Source organism: Eschrichtius robustus, chromosome 1, assembly GCF_028021215.1.
Source record: "Eschrichtius robustus isolate mEscRob2 chromosome 1, mEscRob2.pri, whole genome shotgun sequence".
NCBI lineage: Eukaryota > Metazoa > Chordata > Mammalia > Artiodactyla > Eschrichtiidae > Eschrichtius > Eschrichtius robustus.
Genome location: NC_090824.1, coordinates 43,008,179 through 43,030,440, shown reverse-complemented (window position 1 = coordinate 43,030,440; position 22,262 = coordinate 43,008,179). Strand labels below are relative to the sequence as shown.

General features: G+C 40.0%; 1 protein-coding gene across 1 annotated transcript in view; it reads right to left on the bottom strand.

Annotated features, from left to right (window-relative positions):
• ARMH4 (armadillo like helical domain containing 4) overlaps positions 1-22,262 on the bottom strand; it is a 128,086-nt gene that overhangs the window by 52,460 nt on the left and 53,364 nt on the right. The gene's annotated exons all lie outside the window — the stretch shown is intronic.

The following is a 22,262-nucleotide window of genomic DNA, read 5'->3' as shown; positions in this document are numbered from 1 at the left end:
AGCTGAAATTTCACCTCAAGTAAAGAAACAAGAGAGAAAGAATAAGTGAAAGAGAGTGTCACATTTCTCTTTGGAAAGTTCTGGCTTTTTCTGAATGCTAATGGATTGTGTGTCACTGAAACATCATTTAAGTGGTCTGAATTATTTTTGTTTTCAGGATGATAATGGATGTGGCATAGGGGCTAGAGGACTAAAAGGAAGCAAGACTGTGAGACAAGCAAATACTGAAAAAAGATCTTGTGAAAGCTTTTAGTTCTTTCTATTATTCACATATCTGAAAATGGATATGTCTGCAAATTCATTATAAAAATCAACTTTCCACGTTTGGAAACGACGTGATGGATTATCAGTTCACTCCTCCCCCTCCAAGAAAACCTTCAGCTGCTGATGTTTTTGCATTAAAGGATGGATTAATGTTTCTACCTTAAGCTTTGCATATTGATCACTACTCACTGAGCGTAGTAATTGCCTACACTGAGGTAGGCAGTAGTCTTGAAAGATGTTCCTCGCTTCTCGGAACATCACATCACCATGCCTGTCATGATCAGATAGCATCATATTTGCCTTCCTCAGCTGGAAACTAAGACGTTTCACCAGTTTTAATGATGGCTACCTGACAACCAATTCATTTGGGAATGAGCCTAATGATCTGTCATTGACCGACACAGAAGTAGATTTCAGAGAACCAAGACAAGAGGCAATGACAAGTTGTGTTGAGCAAACTACCCTTGTTTCTCAGCCAGCTGGTAAAAGTGTTACAAGGCAAGTGTTCCAACTCTTGGATTTGAAGTCATACAGCCAAAATAAAGTTATCAACTCTTACAGCTTAAGGGGACTCTAAAGATCTAGTCCAAAGATTCCCCGGCCATCAGGTCAGAATCCACCTGCAGATGTCAAAGCCTTCCCCAGAAGATCAAGCCAGCTGTAACTTCCAAGTTTCTTCTTTCCACAGTTACTGACATTTCCACTGAGATGAGAAATACTGTAGTTACCACTTCTATCCATGCATGGATGCACGTACATTCATTCATTTATTTCAGTCAATCAAGAACCACTTACTGAGCTGCTAAAATGTGCTATATACTCTGATAGGTCTTAGGAATACAAAGATGAATGAGGCAAGATTCCTTGCCTTCAAGTAGCTCACAATCCTATAAGGAAGACAGACATTAACAAACACAATATAACACTAACAGCAAAGAGAAGTACAAGTATAAACAAGGAAGTAATCAACTCATGATAATTCTCCCCAATAAGATGATATCTGCATCAGGTATTGCAGAATGAGTAAGCATTCCACAGACCAAAAGAGGAGAAGGGGAGAAAGGAATTCCAGACAGAGAGGCCTGGATATGCAAAATCTCAGACACATGACAGACCACAGCACGCTCAGGTTAAGAAGCGTTCAGTGTGGCAGGGATGTGAAGTACACAAGGCAGGAGCAGAGGTAGCAGAAGGTAAGGTTATAGGATGGCAGGTTTGAGGCCAAAATGTGCACAGCCTTAAAGGCCATGCAAAAGAGACTCGTATTATCTCATAGGTAAATGAGGTAGCCAACACAAGGTTTTCATTTCAATGGGACTATGCTGCCTTATTCAAATTGACTGTTTCTCAGACCTGGCCTAACACCCTCTCAGAATATAAGTATCTGTTCAGTGGGGTTGCTGCTGCTACAACAGACATCATCGGTCTTGTGTTTTAGAAATATTTCACTGAAAACAGTGTAGAAGTGGAAGAGACTGCAAGGAAGGAGATCAGTAAAGAGGCTCCTGCAATGGTCTGGACAATAGAGGATGACAGCCTAACAAAGGCGGGATGGCAAGAAAGGATGTGTCCAATAGCCACTTAGGAGAAAGAATTAATGGGACTTTGCTACCAACTGGATGTGGGAATTGAGTGAACAGAGAGGAATCAGAGATGACACCTTGATTTCTAACTTAGACAATGAGTGTTCCCAAAGGGCTTGTTACCCCTATCAGCTCAAAGAGGAGGAAGAGGGGCTTCCCTGGTGGCGCAGTGGTTGAGAATCTGCCTGCCAATGCAGGGGACAGGGGTTCGAGCCCTGGTCTGGGAAGATCCCACATGCCGTGGAGCGACTAGGCCCGTGAGCCACAGCTACCGATCCTGCGCGTCTGGAGCCTGTGCTCCGCAACAAGAGAGGCCGCGATAGTGAGAGGCCCGCGCACCGCGATGAACAGTGGCCCCCGCTCGCCGCAATTTGAGAAAGCCCTCGCACAGAAAAGAAGACCCAACACAGCCATAAATTAATTAATTAATTAATTAATTAAATTAAAGAGGAGGAAGAAGTTAACAGGATCCAGATCACAGGTGGAAGGGTTACACTTGAACGGGGGGTGGGTCACCTCTTCCTTTGAGTCAAAAAGGAAGGCAGACCCGATACACTGGAAGTGAGGACAGAGGAAAATTAAAGGGGCTGGCCTTCCCTGGTGGTCCAGTGGTTGACTCCGCTCTCCCAGTGCAGGGGCCCTGGGTTCGATTCCTGCCCAGGGAACTAGATCCTGTATGCCGCAACTAAGACACGGCACAGCCAAATAAGTATTAATATGTATATATATATATTTTAAAGGGGCTTCTATGTAGTGACCTCAGATCCATTCAAAGCCCCTTTAGGTAGATGAAAAAACTGAAGCTCAGAGCAATTAAAGGACACCCAAGACCACACCATACTTTAGAAGCAAAGCCAGAGCAATATAAGAAGTTTCCCCAGGGCTCCTCCCATGATATTACAATGTTTCCTTTCACAAATTAACATAATATCAAACACTTTAACTTCCTGAGTATGGAAATGGAAGAGGGCACATGTAAGTAAATTAAGAGAACTTGTGTACAGCTATGCCTTTCACTGTTCTGCTCAGCTCTTGGCAATCTGTTTTATGAACTGTACACTGGAACATTTGTTTCCTTTATTCCAAGGAAAATAGTTGGAAAGATCAATAGATATAGTCATACTAGCCTTGAGGCCATGGTTTTTCTAATGTGACAAATAAACATTTTTGAATGAATTAAATACAGATGAGTGCAGACCCCAGAGTTAAGTTTCTTAAAAAAAAAAAAAAAAAAGCTTAGTTTTGCAATTTCTTAACTGAAAGAAAGGCAAGAAAAGTTGTTACTGATTCACCAGAACACATTTCTGCTGTCTTTGCAATACAAATTTTTGAGTCTCTTTAAAAGGAGGCATTCAGATTTACTCACTTGTTTTTATTCATCCAAAAGTCATTATCTGGGATTCTTAATAAATTGAATTTAGAGTTTCAAAATGTAATTCATGAGTCACTGGAGATACAGCAAATATTGAACAGAGTAACTTCATGTCCCTTGTCAATATTTCTTTCTTCATTATCTGCTTAAAATGTTCGAGACCTAATGCATGCTCAGTGCTTTCCTCCAGCCAGGTCACATAACTCTTACCAAAGTAGCTCCCAGTCGTGCTTTAGGCTGACTTCAAACCCTAATGGGATGTGAAGCTTTTCATTTAATCCATACACTCCAGTGTGGAGTGAATGTAGAAACAAGGGCAAGACAGACCACGTCAACATTCAGTTTTACCTTCCAAGTATCACACACCAAGAAAATAATCAAGAGTATCTGTCAAAGTATCTGACATATAAAAGGCACAAAGTTTTCAATATCTCAAGGGAGAGGTAATGACATTAATTAATTAATTTTTTAAAATTAAGTTTTGGGCTTCCCTGGTGGCGCAGTGGTTGAGGGTCTGCCTGCCAATGCAGGGGACACGGGTTCGAGCCCTGGTCTGGGAGGATCCCACATGCCGCGGAGCGGCTGGGCCCGTGAGCCACAATTGCTGAGCCTGCGCGTCTGGAGCCTGTGCTCCGCAACAGGAGAGGCTGCGATAATGAGAGGCCCGCGCACCGCGATGAGGAGTGGCCCCCTCTTGCCACAACTAGAGAAAGCCCTCTCACAGAGGCGAAGACCCAACACAGCCATAAATAATAACTAAATAACTAAATAAATAAACCCAAAAAAAAAATTTTTTTTTTTAAAATTAATTTTTTGGATCTGTCAAATTATCTAAGTACCATAAAATCAGGAAGGAAGACATTTTCCTATGTATTTCAGATGGTACTGATAACAAAGGAGATAAAATGAACCACAAGAACCCGTGAGAATCTTAGAGTGAAGGAATCCAGGTGCTGGCTTTCTAATTTGTACCTTGATGTATAATATGGGCACCTTCTGAAATACCATTTTATCTCAGAGACCATCCCTGACCCCTCCACTCAGTCAGGTCCCCTTGTCGTCTACTTCTTTTCATCTAGTAGTTGCCCTGTGATTACACTAATCTCGCTATACTTCTTTTCTTTTTTTTTTGGTATTGCCTCTTTAATTGCCTGTCTTTCCCACCCGACAGGAAGCCAGACTGTCTGTACTGTTCATCATGGTAAGTCCAGAGCCTGGCAAGTACCTCAAACACCATAGGCACCTAGTATTTCTTGGATGAATGAATTGGTAAACGAAAGAAAGATGGAATGGAATGGTTTGCTGAATCAACTTTTTTTCTGAAAAGATTTGCCCATAGCTGGACACATGTTATTAAAAATAATAAACAGTAATATATTGTAAAGGATTTGAGTTTGAGGTGGAGAAGAAAGCTACATGCTCAGTTAATTTTAAAAGCTACTAGTACTCCTTTCCTTTTTCCTCTAATAGAATCCTTCTGGCCAGCACTTTCCTGGAGTTTTAGTTGACTGCAGTGACATCTACTGACAAGTCAGAGGAAGAGCCATCTTTTCACATGCTGGTCGCAGGTGGTGCCTGAGACTAGACCCCAGGGCATTCACTCAGGTGTCACCCTGTCATCCTGCATAATGATTCTTAAAGAATGTTATCTCCATTTTACAGATAGAAGACTTGAGTGCATATTTCATTCACATATCCCACAGCAAACCAGGGACAGAGCCCTCAATAACGACTCCTGGCTACAACGCCCCTCAATGCAGCCTTGCTGAATGAGGAGGGAGACGATTGTCAAATAAATGCCTCCCTAGAGGAAACGAACGGCTAGCGTAGCTCCTCTGTATCTGAAAACTACCTCTATGTCTATATTTGTCTTCAAGAAATTCCCACCCTTTTGAGAATTTGCCCCATAAAAATGTGGCAAGTCCAAACTAAATGAATGGTGAGGAGAAAAATCAGGAAACCTAGAATAGTAAAAGGAAACATCTTTATGCCATTTTGCAAAACTAATATAACCCCGTTATTTTTCTAGTGCCTCTTGTTCACTTAAGAAGTCACTCTGGGGACTTCCCTGGTGGCCCAGTGGGTAAGATTCCACACTCCCAATGCAGGGGGCCTGGGTTTGATCCCTGGTCGGGGAACCAGATCTCGCATGCACGCCGCAACTAAGAGTCCACATGCCACAACTAAGATCCCACGTGCCACAACTAAGACCCAGAGCAGTCAAAATAAATAAATAAATAAATAAATAAATAAATTTTTTTTAAAAAAGGAAGTCACTCTGTGTTAGCTCATCACTAAAGCCAATCTGCTGCTTATGCTATATAAAGAAGAAAAAAAAAATACTAGAGACAGCATTGCTTGTGATTACAGCCAAACATATCCCAAGTTACACACTCATATGCTTACAAAATTCCAAATCTCACACAGGACTATGTCGTCTGAAATAAAGTAAAAAGTCAAACACCACCCACCCCGAGCTGCTGTCTCCTCATCAGGTCATTCTGTCCTCTGATGCTCAGTCTGGTGTGTGCACATTCATGCTCAATGCCTTTGAGCTCTAAAGCACGTATTATCCTAGCAAGCAATCCACTGTTGCTTCCTCTTAGCCTCCTTGCTTGATCTCAGAAAGGATGAACTTATTGACTTAACCAGAAAAAAAATCATCTTTCTAAAGCTGCAATCTACCTTTAAACAGACTTTTTTCTTCAACTTGTGCTTAGAAGACATAAGATAATGTGACGAATACTATGTGGGATTTTCTGTTTCAGCAGATCAAAGGTAAAGGACAATGGAGATGGAGAAAGTGACCTGGAAACCCCAGATCTAGCTTCTATGCCAACTAGCTCTGCACTTGGAACAAGTTATGAACGACCCTGAGCCTCAGTGTTCTCAGCAGTAAAGTGGGGATATTAATGACTCTCTGTTTATATCATTGTTAGGACAAAGTGTGTTAAAACGTTTAGTAAACTCGAAGAGGGCCACACAAATTTAAGGAAGTGTTATCTCTTAAACCTTCAAATTGAATGACTGAGGAGGTTCTATTATACTTTCGTACACCTTGATACAAAGGATGTGTACCACACAATGTACAAATAGCCATAAGAGACATAATATTCTCTATTGTAAATCTTATACAGCCAATTGATTCTTACAGAATGCTTTCATTAGTTTTTTTTTTTAACATCTTTATTGGAGTATAATTGCTTTACAAAGGTGTGTTAGTTTCTGCTTTATATAACAAAGTGAATCAGCTATACATATACATATATCCCCATATCTCCTCCCTCTTGCATCTCCCTCCCACCCTCCCTATCCCATCCCTCTAGGGGGTCACAAAGCACCAAGCTGATCTCCCTGTGCTATGCGGCTGCTTCCCACTAGCTAGCTATTTTACATTTGGTAGTATATATAACTCCATGCCACTCTCTCACTTTGTCCCAGCTTACCCTTCCCCCTCCCCATGTCCTCAAGTCCATTCTCTATGTAGGTTCCTTCCATGTTCTCGCTATTGTAAATACAGCTGCAATGAACATTGTGGTACATGACTCTTTTTGAATTATGGTTTTCTCAGGGGATATGCCCAGTAGAGGGATTACTGGGTCATATGGTACTTCCATTTTTAGTTTTTTAAGGAACCTCCATACTGTTCTTCATAGTGGCTGTATCAATTTACATTCCCACCAACAGTGCAAGAGGGTTCCCCTTTCTCCACACCCTCTCCAGCATTTATTGTTTGTAGATTTTTTGATGATGGCCATTCTGACTGGTGTGAGGTGATATCTCATTGTAGTTTGGATTTGCATTTCTCTAATGATTAATGATGTTGAGCATTCTTTCATGTGTTTGTTGGCAATCTGTATACCTTCTTTGGAGAAATGTCTATTTAGGTCTTCTGCCCATTTTTGGATTGGGTTGTTTGTTTTTTGATATTGAGCTGCATGATCTACTTGCAAATTTTGGAGATTAATCCTTTGTCAGTTGTTTCACTTGTAAATATTTTCTCCCATTCTGAGGGTGTCTTTTCGTCTTGTTGATGTTTTCCTTTGCTGTGCAAAAGCTTTTAAGTTTCATTAGGTCCCATTTGTTTATTTTTCTTTTTATTTCCATTTCTCTAGCAGGTGGGTAAAAAGGATCTTGCTGAGATTTATGTCATAGAGTGTTCTGCCTATGTTTTCCTCTAAGAATTTTATAGTGTCTGGCCTTACATTTAGGTCTTTAATCCATTTTGAATTTATTTTTGTATATGGTGTTAGGGAGTGTTCTCATTTCATTCTTTTACATGCAGCTGTCCAGTTTTCCCAGCACCACTTATTGAAGAGGCTCTCTTTTCTCCACTGTATATGCTTGCCTCCTTTATCAAAGATAAGGTGACCATATGTGCATGGGTTTATCTCTGGGCTTTCTATCCTGTTCCATTGATCTGTATGTCTGTTTTTGTGCCAGTACCATACTGTCTTGATTACTGTAGCTTTGTAGTATAGTTTGAAATCCAGGAGCCTGATTCCTCCAGCTCTGTTTTTCCTTCTCAAGATTGCTTTGGCTATTCAGGGTCTTTTGTGTTTCCATACAAATTGTGAAATTCTTTTGTCCTAGTTCTTTGAAAAATGCCATTGGTAGTTTGATAGGGATTGCATTGAATCTGTAGATTGCTTTGGGTAGTATAGTCATTTTCACAATGTTGATTGTTCCAATCCAAGAACATGGTATATCTCTCCATCTGTTTAATATCATCTTTAATTTCTTTCATCAGTGTCTTATAGTTTTCTGCATACAGGTCTTTTGTCTCCTTAGGTAGGTTTATTCCTAGGTATTTTATTCTTTTTGTTGCAATGGTAAATGGGAGTGTTTCCTTGACTTCTTTTTCAGATTTTTCATCATTAGTGTATAGGAATGCTAGGATTTCTGTGCATTAATTTTGTATCCTGCTACTTAGCTAAATTCATTGATTAGTTCTAGTAGTTTTCTGGTAGCATCTTTAGGATTCTCTATGTATGTATCATGTCATCTGCAAACAGTGACAGCTTTACTTCTTCTTTTCTGATTTGGATTCCTTTTATTTCTTTTTCTTCTCTGATTGCTATGGTGAAAACTTCCAAAACTATGTTGAATAATAGTGGTGAGAGTGGACAACCTTGTCTTGTTCCTGATCTTAAAGGAAATGGTTTCAGTTTTTCACCATTGAGAACGATGTTGGCTGTGGGTTTGTCATATATGGCCTTTATTATGTTGAGGTAAGTTCCCTCTATGCCTACTTTCTGGAAGGTTTTTATCATAAATGGGTGTTGAATTTTGTTGAAAGTTTTTCTGCATCTATTGAGATGATCATATGGTTTTTCTCCTTCAGTTTGTTAATGTGGTTTATCACATTGATTGATTTGCGTATATTGAAGAATCCTTGCATTCCTGGGATAAACCCCACTTGATCATGGTGTATGATCCTTTTAATGTGCTGTTGGATTTTGTTTGCTAGTATTTTGTTGAGGATTTTTGCATGTATGTTCATCAGTGATATTGGCCTGTAGTTTTCTTTCTTTGTGACATCTTTGTCTGGTTTTGGTATCAGGGTGATGGTGGCCTTGTAGAATGAGTTTGGGAGTGTTCCTCCCTCTGCTATATTTTGGAAGAGTTTGAGAAGGATAGGTGTTAGCTCTTCTGTAAATGTTTGATGAAATTCACCTGTGAAGCCATCTGGTCCTGGGCTTTTGTTTGTTGGAAGATTTTCAATCACAGTCTCAATTTCAGTGCTTGTGATTGGTCTGTTTATATTTTCTGGAACCAGCTTTCAGTTTTGTTGATCTTTGCTACTGTTTCCTTCATTTCTTTTTCATTTATTTCTGATCTGATATTTATGATTTCTTTCCTTCTGCTGGCTTTGGAGTATTTTTGTGCTTCTTTCTCTAATTGCCATAGGTGTAAGTTTAGGTTGTTTATTTGAGATGCTTCTTGTTTCTTGAGGTAGGATTGTATTGTTATAAACTTCCCTCTTAGAACTGCTTTTGCTGCATACCATAGGTTTTGGGTAGTCGTGTTTTCATTGTCCTTTGTTTCTAGGTATATTTTGATTTCCTCTTTGATTTCTTCAGTGATCTCTTGGTTATTAAGTAGTGTATTGTTTAGCCTCCATGTGTTTGTATTTTTTACAGACTTTTTCCTGTAATTGATATCTAGTCTCATAGCATAGTGGTCAGAAAAGATACTTGATATGATTTCAATTTTCTTAAAGTTACCAAGGCTTGATCTGTGACCCAAGATATGATCTATCCTGGAGAATGTTCCGTGAGCACTTGAGAAGAAAGTGTATTCTGTTTTTTTTGCATGGAATGTCCTATAAATATCAATTAAGTCCGTCTTGTTTAATGGATCATTTAAAGCTTGTGTTTCCTTATTTATTTTCATTTTGGATGATCTGTCCATTGGTGAAAGTGGGGTGTTAAAGTCCCCTACTATGATTGTGTTGCTGTCGATTTCCCCTTTTATGGCTGTTAGCATTTGCCTTATGTATTGAGGTGCTCCTATGTTGGGTGCATAAAGATTTACAATTGTCATATCTTCTTCTTGGATTGATCACTTGATCATTTTGTAGTGTCCTTCTTTGTCTCTTGTAATAGTCTTTATTTTAAAGTCTATTTTGTCTGATATGAGAATTGCTACTCCAACTTTCTTTTGATTTCCATTTGCATGGAATATCGTTTTCCATCCCCTCACTTTCAGTCTGTATGTGTCCCTAGGTCTGAAGTGGGTTTCTTGTAGACAGCATATATACGGGTCTTGTTTTTGTACCCATTCAGCCAGTCTATGTCTTTTGGTTGGAGCATTTAATCTATTTACATTTAAGATAATTATCAATATGTATGTTCCTATTACCATTTTCTTAATTGTTTCGGGTTTGTTACTGTAGGTCTTTTCATTCTCTAGTGTTTCCTGCCTAGAGAAGTTCTTTTAGCATTTGTTGTAAAGCTGGTTAGGTGGTGCTGAATTCTCTTAACTTTTGCTTGTCTGTAAAGGTTTTAATTTCTCTGTCAAATATGAATGAGATCCTTGCTGGGTAGAGTAATCTTGGTTGCAGGTTTTTCCCTTTCATCACTTTAAATATGTCCTGCTACTCCATTCTGGCTTGCAAAGTTTCTGCTGAAAGATCAGCTGTTAAGCTTATGGGGATTCCCTTGTATGTTATTTGTTGTTTTCCCTTGCTGCTTTTAATATTTTTTCTTTGTATTTAATTTTTGATAGTTTGATTAATATGTGTCTTGGCGTGTTTCTCCTTGGATATATCCTGTATGGGATTCTCTGTGCTTCCTGGACTTGATTGACTATTTCCTTTCCCACATTAGGTAAGTTTTCAACTATAATCTCTTCAAATATTTTCTCAGTCCCTTTCTTTTTCTCTTTTTCTTCTGGGACCCCTATAATTTGAATGTTGGTAAGTTTAATGTTGTCCCAGAGGTCTCTAAGACTGTCCTCAATTCTTTTCATTATTTTTTCTTTTTTAAAATTATTTATTTATTTATTTATTTATTTATTTATTTTTGGCTGCATTGGGTCTTCATTGCTGTGCTCGGGCTTTCTTTATTTGAGGCAAGTGGGGGCTACTCTTCGTTGTGGTGAGCGGGTTTCTCATTGCGGCGGACTCTCCTGTTGCAGAGCACAGGCTGTAGGCACACAGGCTCAGTAGTTGTGGCGCACGGGCTCAGCCACTCCACGGCATGTGGGATCCTCCCGGTCCAGGGATCGAACCTGTGTCCCCTGCATTGGCAGGCAGATTCTTAACCACTGTGCCACCAGGGAAGTCCCCATTCTTTTTTCTTTATTCTGCTCTGCAGTAGTTATTTCCACTATTTTATCTTCCAGGTCACTTATCTGTTCTTCTGCCTCAGTTATTCTGCTATTGATTCCTTCTGGAGAATTTTTAATTTCATTTATTGTGTTGTTCATCATTTTTTGTTTGCTCTTTAGTTCTTCTAGGTCCTTGTTAAATGTTTCTTGTATTTTCTCCATTCTATTTCAAAGATTTTGGATCATCTTTACTATCATTACTCCGAATTTTTTTTCAGGTAGACTGCCTATTTCCTCTTCATTTGTTTGGTCTGGTGGGTTTTTACCTTGCTCCTTCATCTGCTGTGTGTTTCTCTGTCTTCTCATCTTGCTTAACGTACTGTGTTTGGGGTCTCCTTTTCGCAGGCTGCAGGTTTCTAGTTACCGTTGTTTTTGGTGTCTGCCCCCAGTGGCTAAGGTTGGTTCTGTGGGTTGTGTAGGCTTCCTGGTGGAGGGGACTGGTGCCTGTGTTCTGGTGGATGAGTCTGGATCTTGTCTTTCTGGTGGGCAGGACCGAGTCCAGTGGTATGTTTTGGGGTGTGTAATCTTATTATGATTTTAGGCAGCCTCTCTGCTAATGGGTGGGGTTGTGTTCCTGTCTTGCTAGTTGTTTGGCATAGGGTGTCCAGCACTGTAGCTTGCTGGTCGTTGAGTGGAGCTGGGTCTTAGCATTGAGATGGAGATCTCTGGGAGAGCTTTTGCCATTTGATATTACATGGAGCCGGGAGGTCTCTGGTGGACCAGTGTCCTGAACTCGGCTCTCCCACCTCAGAGGCACAGGCCTGACACCTGGCCAGAGCACCAAGACCCTGTCAGCCACACAGCTCCACTTGGTACGAGGGATGCTTGCCAGTGAATTAAGGTGTGAAAAAGACACAAGGCATAAATACCAAAGGTGTTGTGTGCGGTGCCAACTCTCTGGTTCCACCCTTTCATTAGTTTCTGCCAAACTTTTCTAGCTGTAAGTAACCTACGGTTGCAATTCATCTATGATTTGACAAGTAGAGTTGCACCCCACCCCACTAACTCTTTTCTCAATACATTTACTGTCATTAAATCTGATGTGTAATCTATTGTCCAGCTATTCTTCATCCTGATACAAATTATATTCATTAAACTGAAGCCACTCTCAGCTTTGGCACTAGACACAACACACTTTTTATCTGCATTATTAAGGTTTTTCTCCATCACTTTAATTCTAGACAATCAACAGAACAGTAAATCAAGCCCTGATTTGTAGCATTTGCCCATTTCTATGGTATAATTATTCCCACCATAGCCAATTCTAAGCTATCAATATGACATCAGTGAATGCAGAGTTGGGAAAAGAGACACAGCAGCCCACCATTATATAGCACTTCCACCATACAGACACAATAGATGTAAATAATCTCAAGAGCACAGAGAGAACTAAAATGTAGTAGAATAATTAGGAAATGAAAAGTTTTGAGTATGTTTACTTCTATTTTTAATATAATTTATTTAAGTTTAATTTTACCTTATTAACTAAATTAAATTTATTTAAATGTAAGTTTAATTTATATAATAATAATTTGATTTTAAATAATGGCTGGATTTAACAGTTGGTTTACAAAATTCCTGAAACTTTAACAATTGGCTCTTGCAATTCAGTAAGTGCTAGCTCCAGCATGGGGCTCCCAAAACTGTGAGAGGGATTTGGGTTCATACATTAAGAGCAACATTTTCATAGAGCAACCATATGATCCAGCAATCCCACCCCTGGGCATAAATCCAGAAAAGACAAAAACTCTATTTCAAAAAGATACATGCAAAAAAAAAAAAAAAAAGATACATGCACCCCAATGTTCATAGCTGCACTATTTATAATAACCAAGACATGGAAGCAACCCAAATGCCCATCAACAGATGATTGGTTTAAGAAGGTGGGATATATATATACAATGGAATACTATTCAGCCATAAAAAAGAATGAAATATTGCCATTTGCAGGAACATGGATGGACCCAGAGAATATCATACTAAGTAAAGCCAGTCAGACAGAGAAAGACAAATATTATATGATATCACTTATATGTGGAATCTAAAAAATAATACAAATGAATCTATGTACAAAACAGAAACAGACTCACAGACACAGAAGACAAGCTTATGGTTACCAAAGGGGAAAGGGATTGGGGGCAGTGGGGGGGGGGGGTGGATAAGCTAGCAGTATAGGACTAATAGCTACAAACGACTATATATGAAATAAACAAAAAGGATTTACTGTAAAACACAGGGAACTATATTCAATACCTTATAAAAACCTATAATGGAAAATAATCTGAAAAATACATATATATCTGAATCACTTTGCTGTATACCTGAAACTAACACAATATTGTAAATCAACTATAATTCAATTTTTAAAAAGAGCAGCATTTTCGCAACCAAATACAGATGTGGGTTTAATTCTTGGCTCTGCTACTTGTTGAATGTATGAACTTGATCTTAAATTTCTTCATAGTTAAAATGGAGAAAACATTACTATCTCTTAGGGTTACTGGGAGGATTAAATCAGGTTTTCTGTAAAACAATTAAATTAGAGCATTTTCTCAGGCCATATACAAAAATAAATTCAAAATGGATTAAAGACCTAAATATAAGATTGCATACCATAAAACTCCTAGAAGGAAACACAGGCAGAACACTCTTTGACATAAATTGTAGCAAAATATTTTTGGATTTGTCTCCTAAGGCAAAGGAAACAAAAGTAAAAATAAACAAATGGGACCTAATTAAACTTAAAAGCTTTGCACAGCAAAGGAAACCACTGACAAAACAAAAAACAACCTACTGAATGGGAGAAAATATTTGCAAATTATATGACCAATAAGGAGACAATTTCCAAAATATATAAACAGCTCATACAACATTCAAAAAAATAAACAACCCAGTTAAAAAATGGGCAGGAGACCTGAATAGACAGTTTTCTAAGGAAGACGTACAGATGGCCAATAAGCGCATTTAAAGATGCTCAACGTCACTAATCATCAGAGATATGCAAATCAAAACCATGAGATATCACCTCACACCTGTCAGAATGGCTATCATCAAAAAGTCTACAACTAACAAATATTGGTGAGGATGAGGAGAAAAAGGAACTCTTGTACATTATTGGTGGGAATGTAAATTGGTTCAGCCGTTGTAGAAAACAGTATGGAGATTCCTCAGAAAACTAAAAATAGAGCTACCATGTGATCCAGCAATTCCACTCCTGGGTATATACATAGAAAATGAAAACACGCACCCCAATGTTCATAGCAGCATTATTTACAATAACCAAGGTATGGAAGCAACCTAAATTCCCATTAACAGATGAATGGATAAAGAAGATGTGGTATATATTGATATATAATAATGGGATATTATTCAGTCATAAAAAAGAATGAAAGTCTGCTGTTTGCAACAACATGCTTAGACCTAGAGGGTAGTAGGCTTAGTGAAATAAGTCAGACACAGAAAGACAAATACCATGTTATTACTTATAAGTGATATCTAAAAAATAAAACAAATGAATGAATATAACAAAACAGAAACATACAGATATAGAGAACAAACTAGTGGTTACTACTGAGGAGAGGGAAGGGAGAGGGGTAAGATAGGGGTAGGGGATTAAGAGGTACAAACTACTATGTGTAAAATAAATAAGCTACAAGGATATATTGTAGAGCACAGGGAAACATAGCCATTATTTTATAATAACGTTAAATGGAGTATAATCTATAAAAATACTAAATCACTATGTTGTACACCTGAAATTAATATAATATTGTAAATCAACTATATGTCAATTAAAAATAATAAATAAATAAAATCGATTTTTCTATGTTAGCATCATAGCCAATACCTGGTACATATGAAACATGCAAGAAGTGTATGTTATTTTTGTTGTTGAAGAATTTTCTCATCATTAAGCAATGTAATCAGTTTCCAGGGAAGATGATCCAATCCTCTTCTCTGAAAGTTTATGGAAATGGAAGAGATATCCATATGGAAATCACTGTGGGAATGAAGCCAGGGATGAGTGACCCACGAAGTCTTCAAATCATTATCCTTTCTTTTCCTAAGAATCACTGCTATCTAGTGTTATTGAAAGAAAAGAAAAGAAAAGGAGAAAGAAAGAAAGAAAGAAAGAAAGAAAGAAAGAAAGAAAGAAAGAAAGAAAGAAGGAAGGAAGGAAGGAAGGAAGGAAGGAAGGAAGGAAGGAAGGAAGGAAGGAAGGAAGGAAGGAAAGAAAGAAAGAAAGAAAGAAAGAAAGAAAGAAGGAAAGAAAGAAAGAAAGAAAGAAAGAAAGAAAGAAAGAAAGAAAGAAAGAAAGAAAGAAAGAAAAGAAAGAAAAGTAAGAAAGAAAGGAAGGAAGAAAGAAAGGAAGGAAGAAAGAAAGAATGAAAGGGGGGGAGGGAGGAGGAAGAGAGGAACTAAGGAAGGAAGGAAGAGAAAGAAAGAGAGAGAAAGAAAGAAACAAAGAAAGAAAGTCCAATCTTTTCTTCCCTATGCAAGTAGCTCAGTGATATTAAAAGACTAAGTTTATTTTCACTTCAACCCAGATATTTATTTCTTTGGAAAGAAAGAGAGAACAAAGCTTTGGAAAATGGAAGAGGGATAAAAATGGGCGTAGGAGCTAATAAAGCAAGAGAAGCTGGAAAGGAAGAGAGTTAACAAGTGAGACCTGGAACACTCATACACTGTTGGCGGGAATGGAAATTGGTGCAACTGCTATGGAACACAGTATGGATATTCTTCAAAAAATTAAGAATAGAACTACCATATGATCCAGCTATCCCACTTCTGCATATTTGTCCAAAGAATACAAAAACACTAATTTGAAAGCTATATTGCATTATTTATAATAGCCAAGATATGGAAACAACCTAAGTGTCCACCAACACATGAAGGGATAAAAAAGATGTGATGTATAGATATACAATGGAATATTAGACATAAAAAAGATGAAATCTTGCCATTTGTGACAACATGGATGGACCTTGAGGGTATTATCCTAAGTGAAATAAGTCAGATGGAGAAAGACAAATACTGTTTGATTTCACTCATATGAGGAATATAAAAAGCAAACAAACAGGGCTTCCCTGGTGGCGCAGTGGTTAAGAATCCGCCTGCCAATGCAGGGGACACAGGTTTGAGCCCTGGTCCAGGAAGATCCCACATGCCGCGGAGCAGCTAAGTTCATGCTCCACAGCTACTGAGCCTGTGCTCTAGAGCCCGCGAGCCACAACTACTGCAACTGCATGCCACAACTACTGAAGCCCACGCGCCTAAAACCCGTGCTCCTCAACAAGAGAAGCCACTGCAATGAGAAGCCTGTGCACCTCAATGAAGAGTAGCCCCCACTTGCCGTAACTAGAGAAAGTCCGCACACAGCAACGAAGACCCAACACAGCCAAAAATAAATGAATTAAATAAATAAATTTTTTTTAAAAATTTTTTAAAAAGCAAAAAACAAACAAAATAAATGAACAAACCAAATAAAAACAAACAAGTAGATATAGAGAACAGAGCAGTGGTTACCAGAGGGGAAGGAGTTGGGGGGAAGGCAAAGTGGGTAAAGAGGATGAACTGTATGGTGATGCATGGAAACTAAATTTCTGATGGTGAGCATGCTGTAGGGTGTACAGAAGTATAAATACAATGTTGTACACATGCAACTTATGTAATGTTATAAACCAATGTTACTTGGATTGAAAAGGAAAAGAAAAAATATGCTACCCGGGAGGATTGAAAGTTGGTCCTAGGGAAGCTGACCAAGAGGACAAGAGAGCCACCACCTGATAAGAGGAGACTTGGGAAAGGGGAACTTGAAAGAGCATCACTTGAATGCCCAGGAGTCACGTGAGAGCGACTGCCGCCTGCCTGCAGACCAGCTGCCCTGCCAAGAACACACTGCTGAACCCAGGCTTGAGCCGCTTGACCCTCCTGTCAGGGCCACCTACCAGGACTTTGTTTTGTCTGCACCAAGGCCTCAGCCTGACTGGCCAGCAGCAGTGATGTCTGTCCAAGCCGTCACCTTGCTTAGTCCCCTCTGAATACCCTGTGAGCTCTCCACACCATGGCCAATGCCCCAGACCATTCTTAAGCCCCACGAGGGGCCCACAGAGCACGTGGTAGTGTGTATTTGGTAGGCACACAGAGCAGGGGGTGGGGAGGCTGAAGGAAACAACCTAACGGCCCCTGAGCTAACCCACTCTTAGCCATTAATGACACACTAGTTATAAAAGGTTTTGTTCCCTATAAGGATAAGTAAGATCCAAAGATTTTCAAGAGTGACAACTGATGTCTCAAGGTGAAAAAAATGAGGTCAAGAGCAAAAGTGGATACACTGGCCTCCAAGAATACTCTGTATGGCTAAAAATTATATCCTAACTTACAAATGGAGAAACTGAGGCTGAGAGAGGTCAAATAATGCTCTCAAGTTCGCGGAGTTAGTAAGTGATACAACCAGGATTTGAATCCACATCTTTTTTTTTTTTTAACACCTTTATTGGAGTATAATTGCTTTACAATGGTGTGTTAGTTTCTGCTGTATAACAAAGTGAATCAGCTATACATATACATATCTCCATATCTCCTCTTTATGACTCTACTGCTCACATACACACATCTTCTGAAATCCAAATTCCTCTTGAAACCATACTGGTCTTTAAAATTCCACCCTTTTCTTCTTCATCAGGTTCATTTTTAGTTGTACTATCATTTTAGTTAACAGAAATTTTTAGGAACTACTACCAATCATACCAATCTTGAGTTGTGTACCATTTAGAGTTAATGAACAGAGATAAGACTACTTTCTTAGCTTCCTGACATTTGCTTTGCTGAAGTCCAGAGTATGGTTAAATAAGCCCAGCAATCCCTCCTACTGTAAGATGAAATGGACATTGCCTCTTACATTTCAGCTATCAGTTCTGCCTTGTTTGGATTTGCCGTTCCTCTTGTCTCCTTCATCTTCAGACATTAAAACCATCACCAGAGCAAGACAAAAGCTTAGGAGCTGCTCTGCTCCCTGTCACAACTTCATGTGACCACTGGGAACTACATGGGACCTGGCACTTGTTTAGCGGTCTGAATATTTTTTTTTTTTTTTTTGGCCACACTGCTGGCTTGTGGGATCTTAGTTCCCTGACCAGGGATCAAACCCAGGCCCATAGCAGTGAGAGCACTGAGTCCTAATCACTGGACCACCAGGGAATTCCCAGTGGTCTGAATTTTGAAAGGATTGTTCACATCTTCCACACGCCAAGACCTAGGAGACATCACTTCTGCTTCTTTCTATTTTTATTCCCATTTAATACTCTATACCTAGCCTCAACCTAGGACCCTGTACTGTCACTGAGGTTACAGCTACCTTCCTAGACAAATGTCCTTCAAAGCACATCTGCTTCATTGGAAGAAAGATGCCCTTCTGTAGCAGGCACTGCTGGTGGCCTATCCAAGGCCACTCACTCCTTCTTTGTTGATAGAACCCCAACTCTACCCAAATATCCCCTCCTTGGTGCAGGATGTGGATTCTGACTCATCTAAGCCAATAGTAAGCAAACCTTTTCTGTAAAGCGCCAGACAGTAAATATTTCTGGCTTTGCAGGCCATAAGGTCTCTGTTGCAACTACTCAACTCTGATGTTGTAGGGCAGCGGTCCCCAACGTTTTTGGCACCAGGGATCGGTTTCGTGGAAGATGATTTTTCCATGGATGGGGGTGGGGGGAGCAGGGGATGGTTCAGGCAGTAATGTCAGCGATGGGGAGCGGCAAATGAAGCTTCACTCGCTCGCCCGCCACTCACCTCCTGCTGTGTGGCCCGGTTCCTAACAGGCCGGACTGGTACCGGTCTGCGACCCAGGGGTTGGGGACCCCTGTTGCAGGGTGAAAGCAACCACAGGCCATAGGTTAAAAAAAATGGGTGGGGCTGTGTTCTAATAAAACTTTATTTAAAGAACAGGCATCAGGATGAGTTTGAGGTGTACTCTCTTGACCCCTAGACTAATGCAAAGGGACCATTGTAGTTCTATTTCTTTTGCTAGTGATTGGTTTAGACATGAGCATATGATATAACTACAGACAATGAGAGATGAAGGAAGATCTTTGAGCAGCTTTTACGAGTCTTCCTTCTTTTAAAAGATAGTAAGGAAGAGATGATCCCTCTTTTCTGCTGGCCATAATCACATCAGGATGTGATACCCGGAAATGTCACAGCCATTTTGAGACCATGGAAATTTGGGAGCCATTCTGACCTGTGGGACACCCAGATGTTCTCCTAAGTGTGAACAGGGAACAATGATATCTACCTATGAAAGCTAAATGATGCAAAGTAAATCAAGTGCTTTGCAGTATGAGTACAGAGCAAGCACCCAGCAACTACTGGTAATTTTACTCTACATTTATGTGCCCATAAAAATGCTATGTAAAAGGTAGGTGTTCAATAAAAACTTTGAAGAAGTATGTACTTTGATGTTTTTTCTCCCAAGAGCAAGGCTGGATTTGCCCTGTTCTAATCTGCTCTGACTGGGACTCTCCCGTGATAAATGGCACATTCACGTGGCTCTTTTTTAGGATTCAGCCTGTGATCCTTACCTGAAGGGAGCTGGGGGGTGGCTTCCTTGGCACTTTGCTCTTACGAGCCACGGGGAAGTCCTAAAATTCCAAACTTCTTATAAGCACAAATAATAACCACGGAAATGATCTGAGTAGCTGGATTCATGGTAAGAAGATCTGTCAGTAAGATTACACACACTAGCCAAGAGTGGCAGAGTCCATCCCCACTCCTCCTCAGCAGCAGGTAACAGCCAGGTGGTTTTACTTTTGAGGATACTAAGGCAGAGAGAGATGAAACGCCCTTGTCGCTATCATTACGAGTAAAAAAATAATAATAATAAATTAAATAAGTAAAAACTTTAAAGCAGAGCCAAAACTAACTAGTCTAAGGATCTAGAGAATTCTGTCCTTAGTAGAGGACGGAGAGGACCAACCAACTGCAGCTTTAATAAAAGCAGATACTATAAAATTCTAACTCCTTTTTTAAAAGACCTCTAGACCCTTTAATCTCCCAAGTAAGGCTTCCTCAACTTCCCAGATAAAAAGTATGCCCATTGGCCCCTTGCCCCTCACAGTGTGGTCCACAGACCAGCAGCATCGACATCTCCTGGGAGCAATGCAGCATCTGAGGCCCCTCCTCAGACCTACTGAATCAGAACCCACATTTTACCAGGATCCCCAGGTGATCTGGATGCACGTTAATATTCAAGAAGCACCGTATCTCCTTTTTCCTAAGGATTATACTCAGCTGTATAAAATTATTGTTAAGACATTCATGATGCAGAGAAGTTGGAATATAAAATTGCATGAGGCTACTAAGCAGTACAAAACACTCGCAATTTCCAAGTTCACATCTTAATGCTACTGCCTTTATACTAAATGTCCTGAAAATAGTCATGTTGTGAGTTTTTCTTTCCTAATGGCATTCTATAATTGTCCTACATGTTCCAAAAATTAGAATATATCATTAACCTGGGGAAAAATAACCCTTAGAGGTAAAAATATAGGAAAGACACAGAAACCTTACCTACAGCTTGAAGAAGTTAATATCTGGAAAGTGAAAAACTCTGATCAATTATTTGTGCTGTCTCTAAGACAGGCAATCACTTTAAATCTCCTCACACTACACTCATTAAACTGAATGGTTAATGGAGTGTTGGGTGGACAACCACTGGGTCATGCTGGGAAAAAAAAAAAAAAAGAATGAATCAGCAAAAGCCACTAGAAATCCTTGTCAGATTTTTAAATAATTCAACTATTGCACTCTCAAGAGCATCTAGGTCTTCAAATTTGTGCTGGGCAGTGGATTCCCTCTTCTTACAAATAGTCTTACTGGGAACTCCCAAAGTATACAAGCTCCTTGAGAAAATACGGACAAAGGACAGAACCCAGGAGTCTTTCTTACCAGGTCCCTTGCCTTCTCTGCCTGTTGAAGTCGACCTAACCTTCAAAATCTCATATAAATGAGCTTCTGCTTCACTTTGCATGTATATACCTACATATGTAAAGTTACAACAACCTTATGAGCTAACAGTTATGATGCCCTTTTTTAGAGTTAGGAAAACCAAGGCTCAGAGAAGTAAAAGATTTGTCCAGGGTCAATGGCGGCAAAGAGAAGACTTGAATTCAGGATGTCCTGACTCCAAATTCTAGGCTTTCAACTGCCGTCCTGCATGTTGCCTCTAATGCTTTCCATGGTTCCCCTTGGTTGAAACTACTATTTCAGGACTTCCCTGGTGGTGCAGTGGTTAAGAATCCGCCTGCCAGTGCAGGGGACACGGGTTTGAGCCCTGGTCCAGGAAGATCCCAGATGCCGCAGAGCAACTAAGCCCATGTGTCACAACTACTGAGCCTGAGCTCTAGACCCCCGCGAGCCACAACTACTGAGCCTGTGAGCCACAGCTACTGAAGCCCACACGCCTAGAGCCCGTGCTCCGCAACAAGAGAAGCCACCGCAATGAGAAGCCTGTGCACTGCAACGAAGAGTAGCCCCTGCTCGCCACAACTAAAGAAAGTCCACACCCAGCAATGAAAACCCAATGAAGCCTAAATAAATAAATAAATAAGATTACTATTTCACCCTTCTGTACTTTCAGAGCATTTTTTTCCACAGCATATGTCACTTCCTGTCTCACATTATAGAGTTTTCGTCCCCATAACTCATATGCTCCTGGAGAGCAGACACTGTGTTCCGCTCATCACTAAGGATCTAGTAATAATTTATAAATAGAAAACTGGGTTTTCCTCAGTTCTCTGGGGTTTGCCTTCCTAGAGGAAGTGCCCCTGGAAGCATACCCCTGAAAATGCAAGTGGTCACCAAGCTGGTTTTGCTTCAGCTAAGCTGCAATAACCACCATGACCACCACCACCACCATCTGCCCCACCTTCACCTGGGTGGGGTGGGGTCACATGACTAGTTTTCACCAATAGAATCTGAGTGGAAGGAAAATGAGTCCATTCCAGGCTGAGGAATTACGAGCAGCCTTCCCTAAGTTCTCTCTTTTTCCTGCCTCCTGGCTGGATGCAGAGGATCCACTGAGGTCGCATAGGCCCAAGAAGATAGTGGAGACACTTGGTGGAAGTGTAACTAGTGACAGTGGAACTGTGAAGAGGGGAAGTAATAAATCTACTGTGTTAAGCCACTGAGACTGGAATTGTTTGTTAAAGCAA